Source organism: Saccopteryx leptura, chromosome 10, assembly GCF_036850995.1.
Source record: "Saccopteryx leptura isolate mSacLep1 chromosome 10, mSacLep1_pri_phased_curated, whole genome shotgun sequence".
NCBI lineage: Eukaryota > Metazoa > Chordata > Mammalia > Chiroptera > Emballonuridae > Saccopteryx > Saccopteryx leptura.
In genome coordinates, this window is record NC_089512.1 from 56,783,174 (window position 1) to 56,796,234 (window position 13,061).

Here is a 13,061-nt window from a genome sequence, read left to right on the forward strand (position 1 = left end):
TCATAGACACGGTCTCATGGTCTCTGGCTTGAGATCAAAGGGCTTGAAGCCCAAGGTCACTGGCTTGAGTCCAAGGTTGCTGGCTTGGCATGACCACCCCTCTCCAGTCAAGGCAAGTATAAGAAGCAATCAATGAACAACTAGAAAGTGATGCACTAGGAGCTGATGCTTCTCAACTCTCTCCCTTCCAGTCTCTTATAAAAAAAAAAAGAAAAAAGAAAGAAAAATAAAAGAAATACACATTGCCAACAGACACATGAAAAGATGCTCAATATCACTATCATAAAGGAAATGCACAATGAGATATCACTTCATCCCTGTCAGATGACTATTATTAAAAAGACAACAAATAGCAAGTGTTGGTGAGGATTTGGAGAAAAGGAAATCCTCGTGCACTGCTGGTGGAATTGTAAATTGGTGCAGCTGCTATGGAAAATAGTATTTAGGTTTCTCAAAAAATTTAAACTATATCTGCCATACAACCTAGCAGTTCCACTTCTGGGTATTCGAGAAAAACAAAAACACTAATTTGAAAGGTACGTGCACCTGTTTTCACTGCAGCATTATTCATAATAGCTAAGATATAGTATAAAAGCAACCTAGGTAACCATTGACAGATAAATCAAAATATGGTACACACACACAAAATGGGATATTACTCAGCCATAAAAAAGAAATCTTGTCGAGAAGTGAGATTACATTCTAAGAGGAGCCCATGCTGTAGGAGAGCAGAGTAAGGCCACGTGGAGGAGAGGCAGCCAAGATGGAGGAGTGCTGAAGAAGCTAGTTTGTGCAGAAAGAAGGAGATGGGGAACAGAGACTTCAAAGTGGCTCTACTAGTAAAGCCAAGTCCGATAGTGGATTACAAATAACAGCTGATGCCAACCCAAAAAGACCTAGAAATAACACAACTGAAAATTGGAGGCAGACAACACTAAGCCTAGACTCAACCAGCTCTACAAACAATACACCCAAACACACAGACATAATGAGAAGACAGACAAGTGCAATCCAAATGAAACCACAAGAGAAACCTCCAGGAAATGAACTGCGTGATATGGAAATAACCAAACTTCTGGATGCAGAGTTTAAAATAATGATTGTTAGCATGCTTAGGGATCTTAGAACAACAATGGATGGTCATAAATAAAGAAATAGCAAGTATAAAAAAAGGATTTTGAAATATTAAAAAAGAATCAGTCGGGAATTTCCGGCTTTTCCGAGAAGACAAGATGGCAATGGAGTAGGCGGATGTACCAACTTCCATCTCCCAGAACCAAAGTGGATTAAACTTAATTTTAAGAACCATCATCTGGAAAAAACAACTTTGGACTAAACTAAGAGGGCTCTTCAACCAAGGAACACTGAAGAAAGCACACTGAGACTGGTAGGAAAAGCGGAAACACGGAGAGGGCTGCCTAGCTCCCCGGAGTGAACGGCAGCCGGGAGAGACTCCCGTGGTGGGAAGTGAGTTTAGCAGAGAGGGGCGGGTCCTGAGTCCCAGGAACAAAGCCCCAACCTGCAGCCCCAGAGCCTAGAAGAGGCGTATGGACAGTATTTAGCTGGAAACAAGTCAGGATACTGTTTGTGAGAAAGAGACTGATTTCTCAGACCTAGGATTCTTCTTAAAGAGACCGTGCAAAAAGCCTCTCTCACAACCACTCACCCGGGGATCCGGGGGACAGGAAGAGAGGAGAGGACCGGAGTAGCAGGAAGAGAGTGTAATCTAGGAGGCACAGGGACAAACAGTTTGAGAGACAGCCACCCTAACCTCTGGGATGAATCACTTCCCAAATCTGAAGTGAATATTTCACCTGGAAACAGCAATACCAGCAAAGGGAAGCAGGACACCAGCCAAACAAGCTCTCCCATGGCACTCAGAGCAGAGTCGCTTAGAAGGAGGGAGCTTTTGGGTCTACAGTACTGAGTGTTAGGGTCTGAGCTGCAGTGCCCCCACCCACATGGCTGAGGGCTCGCCATAGGGTGGGCGGCGACGGGATGTGGAAGCGCGGTTCTGTCGGCAAGGGCGGAAGCTGGCTGGCCACCACTGAGGCCAAGGTGTGAGCTCAGTCTTGCCTGGCTGGGGAGGAGGGGACATGCAAAAGTGGTCAAGCCCAGCTGCGGACCGCCTGTAATCCAGCCTGCGGGGGAAGGGGCGGAGACCTGCACTTTAGCAAGGGCGCAGGAGCACAGCCTTGCCCAGCCTGCAAAACCGAGGCTTGTGGCCTGAGTTAGGAGCTGGCTTCTCCAAAAGGGGTGGAGCCAAAAGCCCAGAACAGGCGGAGTCCCGCTACTGAGCATGGGCACGAAACCTGCCCGGCCTGTGGGGCCAAGGCTTACAGCCATCCCACAAGTGGGCTCTTCCTGCAAGGGTGGGGCAAAAGCCTGGAATCAGGCAGAGACCTGCAGCTGAGCAAAGGTACTCACCCCTGCCCTCAGGGCTGAGCATAACAGCACCTGCAGGGGCGGTGCAAAGGCCAAGGCCAACAAGGCTTGTACAACCGAACACGTGATCATAGCCACTCCCATGAAGGAGAGGCGGAAACCACAGCAACAGCCCCAGGGGGCAGTCACCGGCAACACCCATACCTGAATGCCCTAGGCAGCAACAGCCGAGGGGGTGGCGGGCCTGCAGACAGACCACACCTAGGGAACACAGAGGCCACACCCAGTGGACTCCAGTGGCCAAAACCTTCTTTTACACAGACAAAACGAGAAGGCAGAGAAGTGCAACACAAATGAATCAAGAGAAATCCCCAGAAAAGGACCTGAATGAGTCAGATATAACCAAATTACCAGATGTAGAGTTTAAAATGATTGTTAGGATGCTCAATGATATTAGAACAATAGATGGTCATTATGAACACATAAATAAAGAGATAGCAAATGTAAGAAAGGACAGTGAAATAATAAAAAAGAATCAGTCAAAAATGACAAATACAATATCATAAATGAAGAACATAAGGGAAGGAATTAAAAGCAGGATGGATGAAGTTGAGAATCAAATCAGCGAGTTAGAGAACAAGATAAATAGCAGAAAAAAAGAAAAGAGATTCAAAAAGTCTGAAGAAACTAAGAGAGCTCTGTGACAACATGAAGAGAAATAACATCCACATCATAGGGGTTCATGAAGAAGAGGAAGAACAAGGGATAGAAACTTTGTTCAATCAGATCATAGCTGAAAACTTCGCTAAATTAATGCAGGAAAAACTCGCAAGTTCAAGAAACAAAGAGAACTCCATTAAAAAAACACCCGAACAGGCACTGGCCAGTTGGCTCAGTGGTAGAGCGTCGACCTGGCGTGCAGGAGTCTTGGGTTTGATTCCCGGCCAGGGCACACAGGAGAAGTGCCCATCTGCTTCTCCACCCCTACCCCTCTCCTTCCTCTCTGTCTCTCTCTTCCCCTCCCACAGCCGAGGCTCCTTTGGAGCAAAGTTGGCCCGGGCGCTGAGGATGGCTCCATGGCCTCTGCCCCAGGCGCTAGAATGGCTCTGGTTGTAACAGAGCAACACCCCAGATGGGCAGAGCATCGCCCCCTGGTGGGCATGCCGGGTGGATCCCAGTAAGGCACATGTGGGAGTCTGTCTGACTGCTTCCCTGTTTCCAGCTTCAGGAAAAAAAATTAAAAGAAAAAAACAGGGTAGCTGCATGGATAAGAAAACAGGACCCGTACATATGCTGCATACAAGATACACACCTTAAAACAAAAGATGCACATAGATTGAAAGTCAAAGGATGGAAAAAAATATTTCCTGCAAATGGAAATGACAAAAAAGGTGGGGTAGCAGTACTTATCTCAGACAAAATGGGCTTTAAAACAAAGGCTATACTAAGAGATAAAGAAGGCCACTACATAATGATAAAGGGAGCAATCCCACAGGAAGGTATAACCATTATAAATATCTATGCACCTAGTATAGGAGCACCTAAATATATAAATCAGAATTTGATGGATATAAAGGGCGAGATCAACAGCAAAACTATAATAGTAGGAGATTTCAATACCCCACTAACATCACTAGATAGATCCTCAAGAAAGAAAATTAACAAAGAAACAGCAGACTTAAAGGACATATTAGATCAACTTGATTTAATAGATATCTTCAGAACCTTTTATCCTAAAAAAAGCAGCAGAATATACATTCTTTTCAAGTGCTCATAGTACATTGTCTAAGATAGACCACATGTTAAGACACAAAAGTGATCTGAACAAATTTAAGAAAACTGAAATCATATCAAGCATTTTCTCTGATCACAATGGCATGAAACTAGAAATCAACCACAACAGAAAAACTCAAAAATTCTCAAAGACATGAAAACTAAATAGCAGGTTGTTAAATAACGAATGGATTAACAATAAGATCAAAGAAGAAATAAAAAAATTCCGAGAAACAATATGATAATGAGCATACAACAACTCAAAATTTATGAGACACAGCAAAAGCAGTACTGAGAGGGAAGTTCATAGCACTACAGGCATACATTAAGAAGCTAGAAAAAGCTCAAATAAACAACTTGACCCTGCATCTAAACAAACTAGAAAAAGAACAGCAAGTAAAGCCCAGATGTAGTAGAAGGAAGGGAATAATAAAGATCAGAGTGGAAACAAATGACATAGAGGCTAAAGAAACAATACAGAGGATCAATGAAACCAGGAGCTGGTTCTTTGAACAGGTAAAGAAGATCGATGAACCTTTAACTAGATTCACCAAGAAAAAAAGAGAGGACTCAAATAAATAAAATCAGAAATCAGAATGGAGAAATAACAACTGACACAACAGAAATACAAAATATTATAAGAAAATACTATGAAGACCTGTATGCCAAAAAACCTAGAAAACCTAGAAGAAATGGACAAATTCCTTGAAACATACAATCTTCCAAAAATCAATCTGGAAGAATCAGAAAACCTAAACAGACCGATTACAACACGGGTCCTCAAACTAAGGCCCGCGGGCCGCATGCAGCCCCCTGAGGCTATTTATCCAGCTCTGGCCGCACTTCTGGAAGGGGCACCTCTTTCACTGGTGGTCAGTGAGAGGAGCATAGTTCCCATTAAAATACTGGTCAGTTTGTTGATTTAAATTTACTTGTTCTTTATTTTAAATATTGTATTTGTCTTTTTACTTTAAAATAAGATATGTGCAGTGTGCATAGGGATTTGTTCTTACTTTTTTTTATAGTCCAGCCCTCCAACGGACTGAGAAACAGTGAACTGGCTCCCTGTGTAAAAAGTTTGGGGACCCCTGGATTACAATAAAGGAGACTGAAACAGTTATCAAAAAACTGCCAACAATGAAAAGTCCTGGACCTGATGGCTTCACAAGTGAATTCTAGCAACTATTAAAAGAAAAACTAACTCCTTCTCAAGCTATTTAAAAAAATTCAAGAGGAAGGAAGACTTCCAAGCTCCTTTTATGAGGCGAGCATTAATTCTGATTCCAAAACCATGCAAAGACAACACAAAGAAAGAAAATTATAGGCCAATATCCCTGATGAATATAGATGCTAAAATCCTCAACAAAATATTAGCAAACCAGATCCGGCAATATATGAAAAACATCATACACCATGATCAAGTGGGATTTATTCTTGGGAGGCAAGGCTGGTACAATATTCGCAAATCAATTAATGTGATTCATCACATAAACAAGAGGAAGGAGAAAAACCACATGATAATTTCAATAGATGCAGAAAAAGCATTTGATAAAATCCAGCACCCATTCATGATCAAAACTCTCAGCCAAGTGAGAATACAGGGGACATACCTCAACATGATAAAGGCCATCTATGACAAATGCATGGCCAACAACATACTCAATGGGCAAGAATTAAAAGTAATCCCCTTAAGATCAGGAACAAGGTAGGGGTGCCTGCTTTCATCACTCTTATTCAACATAGTCCTGAAGTCCTAGCCACAGCAATCAGACAAGAAGAAGAAATAAAAGGCATACAAATTGGAAAAGAAGAAGTAAACTATCATTATTTGCAGATGACATGATATTGTATATAGAAAACCCTAAAGTCTCAGTCAAAAAACTACTGGACCTGATAAATGAATTCAGCAAGGTGGCAGGATATAAAATTAATACTCAGAAATCAGAGGCATTTTTATACACTAACAATGAACTGTCAGAAAGAGAAATTAAGGAAACAATCCCCTTCACTATTGCAACCAAAAAAATAAAGTACCTAGGAGTAAATTTAACCAAGGAGATTAAAGACTTGTACTCAGAAAATTGTAAAACATTGATAAAAGAAATAAAGGAAGATACAAACAAGTGGAAGCATATACTGTGCTCATGGTTAGGAAGAATAAACATCATTAAAATGTCTATATTACCCAAAGCAATTTATAAATTCAATGCAGTATCAATTAAAATACCAATGACATACTTCAAAGATATAGAACAAATATTCCAAAAATTTATATGGAACCGAAAAAGAACACAAATAGCCTCAGCAATCTTGAAAAGGAAGAATAAAGTGGGAGGCATCACACTTCCTGATATCAAGTTATACTACAAGGCCACTGTACTCAAAATAACCTGGTACTGGCATAAGAACAGGCATATAGATCAATGGAACAGAACAGAGGACCCAGAAATAAACCCACAGCTTTATGGACAACTGATATTTGACAAAGGAGGTAAGAGCATACAATGGAGTAAAAACAGCCTGTTTAATACATGGTGTTGGGAAAATTGGACAGGTACCTGCAAAAAAATGAAACTAGACCACCAACTTACACCATTCACAAAAATAAACTCAAAATGGATAAAAGACTTAAATGTAAGCCATAAAACCATAAGCATCTTAGAAAAAAACATAGGCAGTAAGCTCTCTGACATCTCTCGCAGCAATATATTTGCCTATTTATCTCCATGGGCAAGTGAAATAAAAGACAGGATAAACAAATGGGACTATATCAAACTAAAAAGCTTTTGCACAGCTAAAGACAAGAACAGAATAAAAAGACAAACTACACAATGGGAGAACATATTCGACAATACGTCTGATAAGGGGTTAATAACTAAAATTTATAAAGAACTTGTAAAACTCAACACTAGGAAGACAAACAATCCAATCAAAAAATGGGCAAAAGAAATGAATAGACACTTCTCCAAAGAGTACACACAGATGGCCAATAGGCATTTGAAAAATTGCTCATCACTAATCATTAGAGAAATGCAAATTAAAACCACAAGGAGATATCACCTCACACCAGTCAGAATGGCACTTATCAACAAAACAACACAGAATAAGTGCTGGCGAGGATGTGGAGAAAAGGGAACCCTCCTGCACTGCTGGTGGGAATGCAGACTGGTGCAGCCACTGTGGAAAACAGTATGGAGATTCCTCAAAAAACTGAAAATCGAACTGCCTTTTGACCCAGCTATCCCACTTTTAGGAATATAACCTAAGAACACCATAGCACTGTTTCAAAAGAAGAAATGCACCCCCATGTTTATGGCAGCATTGTTCACAATAGCGAAGATCTGGAAACAGCCCAAGTGTATGTCAGTGGACAAGTGGATTAAAAAGCTTTGGTACATATATACTATGGAATACTATTCAGCCATAAGAAATGATGACATTGGACCATTTACATGGATGAACCTTGATAACATTATATGAAGCAAAATAAGTAAATCAGAAAAAACTAAGAACTATATGATTCCATACATAGATGGGACAGAAAAATGAGACTCAGAGACATGGACAAGAATGTGATGGTAACTTGGGGGGGGGGGGAGCAGGAGGGGGAGAGGGGCACAAAGAAAACCAGACAGAAGACAATCTGACTTTGGGTGAGGGGTATGCAACATAATCAAATGTCAAAATAATCTGGTGATGTTTTCTCTGAACATATGTACCCTCATTTTTCAATGTCACCCCATTAAAATTAATAAAAAAAGAGAAATCTTGTCATTTGCAACAACATGGATAGATCTAAAGAGTATTATATATACTTGGTGGGGGAGTGTTGGGGAAAGAGAAGTAAAGAGGGACAAATATATATATGGTGACAAAAAATGATTTGATTTTGGGTGATGGGTATACAACATAATGAACAGTTCAAATGCTATAGAAATGTTTACCTGAAACCTATGTACTCTTATTCATCAATGTCACCCTGCTAAATTTAATTTTCTAAACAAAATTGAAAAAAAAATACCTTTTTATTTTAGGAATAGGTTCTGTTCTAAAGTTACTTTTTAAAAAAGTTCTTGGAATGACCTGCCTTGGCTGTGCAATATCAAAATAATGAGACAAAACAGTAACTCATATGCAGAGAGGACCCTGGGGACTTAAGAATTCTAATAAAAATAACAAATCTAAATTAATTTCACATTGGCTTTCATTGATAGTTCTTCCTTTAAAATTAACGTCTCTACGATTCCCACATTATTGGTAAAATGTAAGAAATACAGTGTGTCCGTAAAGTCATGGTGCACTTCTGACTGGTCACAGGAAAGCAGTAAAACACAATAGAAATGTGAAATGAAAATTAAGTATTTTTTCCTAAGATACTAAGAATTCAATTTTTTCCAGTTTTTACATTAATAATTTTAAAACTCTGTCTTTCTTGATTATATAAAAGAAGTATATTTGGTGAAAATAATTCAAACATCAGAGCATGTAAAACTTAGAAAAGGAAAGTCTTCTGTTATCTAACCTGAGATAACCATCCAGTTTAGTACATAGTTTTCCATGTTGTTTCTACATTCATACATACATTTTTGTTTTTCTTGAAAAATGAACCACATCTCATTTTGCAACCTGTAAATTTATGACAACTTCTTTTCACATAACTTGGAAAATTTTCAATGTTATTAACAGACCTACCTTTATTCCTTTCAATGGCTACAGTTTGCGGTATATGAAAGTATGATAACTTATTCCTATTCATGGGCATTTGGGTTTGGCCTAGGGCAGGGGTCGGGAACCTATGGCTCGCGAGCCAGATGTGGCTCTTTTGATGGCTGCATCTGGCTCGCAGACAAACCTTTAATAAAAAAAAATGTTAAAAATATAAAACATTCTCATGTATTACAATCCATTCATTTCCTACCGCTCATATTCATGAGTGGGTGGCTGGAGCCAATCACAGCTGTCCTCGGGACAACACCAAATTTTTATTGGATAATGCCTAATGTACACAGGTCGTTGTATGGCTCTCATGGAATTACATTTTAAAATATGTGGCGTTCATGGCTCTCTCAGCCAAAAAGGTTCCCGACCCCTGGCCTAGGGTTTTCGCTTTTACCAACTACACTAATGTCACTCCTTGTAGAAAATCATTTGGTGTACCAATTTGAGTACTATGTGGGAGCACATTTCCTCTCATCAAAATGCCTGGTCAAAGGGAATGTTATCAACAGGAGATGATAGTGTGCTGCCTCACACCAGGTTGCATGAATATCTTTATAATTCTTGCCAATTTGTTAAGCATTTGAAGCTATTAGATTAACACTTTTCTTATGTCATTTGGCTGATTTCCTTCTATAAATGATCTATGTGGTCCTTTGCCCATTTTTATAGGGTCATTTTTTTTCTTAGACTTCAAAGAGCTCTTTGTATATCAAAAATAGTAGTCTTTTTTTTTGGAGAGAGAGCGAGATAGAGAATCAGAGAGAACTAGAGATAGGAATGGAGAAAGAGGGAGGAGAGAAGAAGCATTAACTTGTAGTTGCTTCACTTTAGTTGTTCATTGATTGCTTCATATATGTGCCTTGACCAAAGGGGAGGGGGCTCCAGCTAAGCTGACAACACCGGGGTTTCGAACTGGGGAAACGTAAGTGTTCTGGGTCAATTGTTTATCCACTGAGCCATCACTGGTCAGGCTAGAAATACTAGTCTTTATACTACTTTATTAAACTGATTCTTATTTTCGAATATAAATTGACAAAATGATCAATGTTTTCTTTTATGGCTACTGAATTATATATCATAGCATAGAAAGAACCATTCTAAGCTTATAAATGAACAAAAGATTATAGGTAAATATAGTAAATTAGAAACTAGTTCCCTTTTTTTTTTTTAAATATGGAACACTTCACGAATTTGTGTGTCATCCTTGCCCAGGGGCCATGCTAATCTTCTCTTTATTGTTCCAATTTTAGTATATGTGCTGCCGAAGAGATCACTACACTTCCTTTTTAGTTAGTACTGTTTCTATATTTATATTTATATCTTACTTATTTTGGATATGAAGTAACGGGGAGTGCAGGCAATTTTTCTCTTTTCTTTTTCAAATGGCTACCAGTTTTTCAAGTATTTGATTCCATACATTCCTGCTGATTTAAAATACTATCTTTATATTCTAGATTTAATTATAAAAAGCTTATTCCCTTCCATTGACTAGTCCTGAGCTAGGATCTTAATTTTCTCCTTCCCCTTCCCTTCTTCCCACCTTCCCTTCCTCCCTCTCTCCTTCCCTTCCCTCCCTCCCTACCTCCCTCCCTTCCTTTCCTCCCTTCCCTATCTCCTCCCTTCTTTCCTTTCTTTTTCTCTCTCTTTTTCTCTTTCTCTTTTTACTCAGTGAGAGCAGGGGAGGCAGAGACAGACTCTCGCATGCACCCCCTGACTGGATCTACCCGGCAAGCCCACTGGGGGGCGATGCTTTGCCCATCTAGGGCATTGTTCCGTTGCTCAGCAACTGAGCTCTTCTTAGTGACTGAGATGGAGGCCATGGAGCCACCCTCAGCGCTCAGGACCAACTCTTGCTCCAATGGAGCCATGGCTGCAGGAGGGGGAGAGAAAGAGAGAGAGAGAAAAAAAAGCAAGAGGGGGAAGGGTGGAGAAGCAGATGGGTGCTTCTCCTGTGTGCCCTGACCAGGAATTGAACACAGGACATCTGCATGCTGGGCTACCACTCTACCACTGAGACCACCAGCCAGGGCCGTATCTCAATATTTCAATGTAGTTTTGTAAAATGTTAACATCTGACAGTATAAAGCATCCTTCTTCCTTTTTTTAGAGAAGGAGAAAGAGCGAGATCGTAATTGTTTTTTTTTTTTTAAAGTAAACTGTTTTTTTTCCTTTTTCCTTTTTTTAAATTTTTATTTTATTTATTCATTTTAGAGAGGAGAGAGAGAGAGAGACAGAGAGAGAGAGGAGAGAGAGACAGGGGGGAGGAGCTGGAAGCATCAACTCCCATATGTGCCTTGACCAGGCAAGCCCAGGGTTTCGAACCGGTGACCTCAGCATTTCCAGGTCGACGCTTTATCCACTGCACCACCACAGGTCAGGCGAGATCGTAATTTCTTCACATTATTTGTTCATTGATTGCTTTTCATATGTACCTTCAGCGGACAAGCCTGGGGTTTTGAATGGGTGACCTCAATATTCTAGGTTGATACTCTATCCACTGAGCCACCACAGGTGAGGCCCGTTCTTCTTTTTTGTTTTCTTTGGAATACATATACCAGGGAGCAATATTTCAAATGCTATAAAACCATTCCTGATTACTTTTTTTTTCTTTCTTTTTCTGGTGACTGTCACATACTTACTCTTTCATAAGAATGCTAGAATAATTTTATTGAATTCCAAAAACAAATCTATTCAAGTCTTTTATGGCCTTCAATAGACTGATGTTTTCTCTTCTCACAGGTTCCATATATTCCTTTAAGGTTAATTCTTACATATTTTGTTGTTAATGCAGATATTTTCTTCCACATAATTTTCTAAAAGCTGCTAAACAGTATTCAGTGTTTTCATTTTCCCTTCAAAAGGCTTATGAATTATTATGTTTATATAATAAAGCTATTGACTTGCATAAAGATTTTGAAAGTTCTACTTATTTGTTTCAAAAAATTCTAATTTCTCCCCATTATCTGCACAAAAAAATTTCTTGCCTCTTTATTGTCAATATTTTCATTACTTTTATTTGTGTACTTACATTGGCTGCTTTCAGAAAAATATAGGTAATAGCACAGGCAAGCAACTCTGTCATGTATAACTTGAAGAGAAATTTCTTTTACAGGCTTTATGAATAAAAATAATTTAAAAAAAATCATTTTGGCCTGACTAGGTAGAGGGACAACAGATAGAGCGTCGGCCTGGGAGACACTGAGAACCAAGATTTGAAACTCCGAGGTTGCCAGCTTGGGTACAGGCTCATCCGCCTTGAGCTTAGCTCACCAGCTTGAGCACAAGTGTCACTGGCTTGAGTGTGGGATCACATACTTGACCCCTTAGTCACTGGCTTAAACCCAAAGGTTGTTGGCTTGAATCCAAGGTTGCTGGCTTGAGCAACAGGTCATTGGCTCAGCTGGAGCCCCTAGTCAAGGCACGTATGAAAAAGCAATTAATGAACTAAAACTGTCACAACTACGAGTTGATGCTTCTCATCTCTCTCCCTTCTTGTCTATCTGTATCTGTCCCTCCTCCTCTCTTTCTCTCTTTTACTAAAAAAATTAAAAAAAAAACAACAAAACATGCTCTCTGGCCAGTGGCTCAGTGGGTAGAGTGTCGGCCTAGCGTATGAATGTCCCAGGTTCGATTCCTGGTCAGGACACACAGGAGAAGCCACCATCTGCTTCTCTCCCTATCCCTCTCCCCCTTCTCATCCTCTTCTCTTCCCACAGCCAGTGTCTCAATTAGTTTGAGCGTGGCCTCACACACTGAGGATGGCTCAGTTGGTCCAAGCGTCTGTTTCAGGTGCTAAAAATATCACGGTACTCAAGTACTGGCCACAGACGGCGATTGCCAGGTGGATCCCAGTCAGAGTTCATACAGGAATCTGCCTATCTCCCCTCCTCTCATCTAAAAAAAAATTACTTTGAGGAAATATCCATCTAAAAACTAAAAATGCCTGATCAGTGGTGGTGCAGTGGATAGAGCATTGACCCAGGACGCTGAGGGCACCAGTCTGAAATCCTGAGATCAGAGGCTAGAGTGCAGGCTTGTAGGCTTGAGCACAGGGTCACTGGCTTGAGCATGGGATCATCAACACAATCCCAAGGTTGTTGCATTGAGCCCAAAGGTCACTAGCTTGAAACCCAAGGTTGCTGGCTTCAGCCTAAGGTCTTTGACTTGAGCAAGGGGTGACTGAC

General features: G+C 40.2%; 1 protein-coding gene and 1 non-coding gene across 31 annotated transcripts in view; both read right to left on the minus strand.

Annotated features, from left to right (window-relative positions):
• The window catches only part of PBRM1 (polybromo 1), a 155,405-nt gene that overhangs the window by 39,914 nt on the left and 102,430 nt on the right, over positions 1-13,061 (minus strand). The gene's annotated exons all lie outside the window — the stretch shown is intronic.
• On the minus strand, positions 10,045-10,151 carry LOC136382654 (U6 spliceosomal RNA). Its single transcript, XR_010747280.1, has one exon. It is a non-coding gene; the product is annotated as a U6 spliceosomal RNA (small nuclear RNA).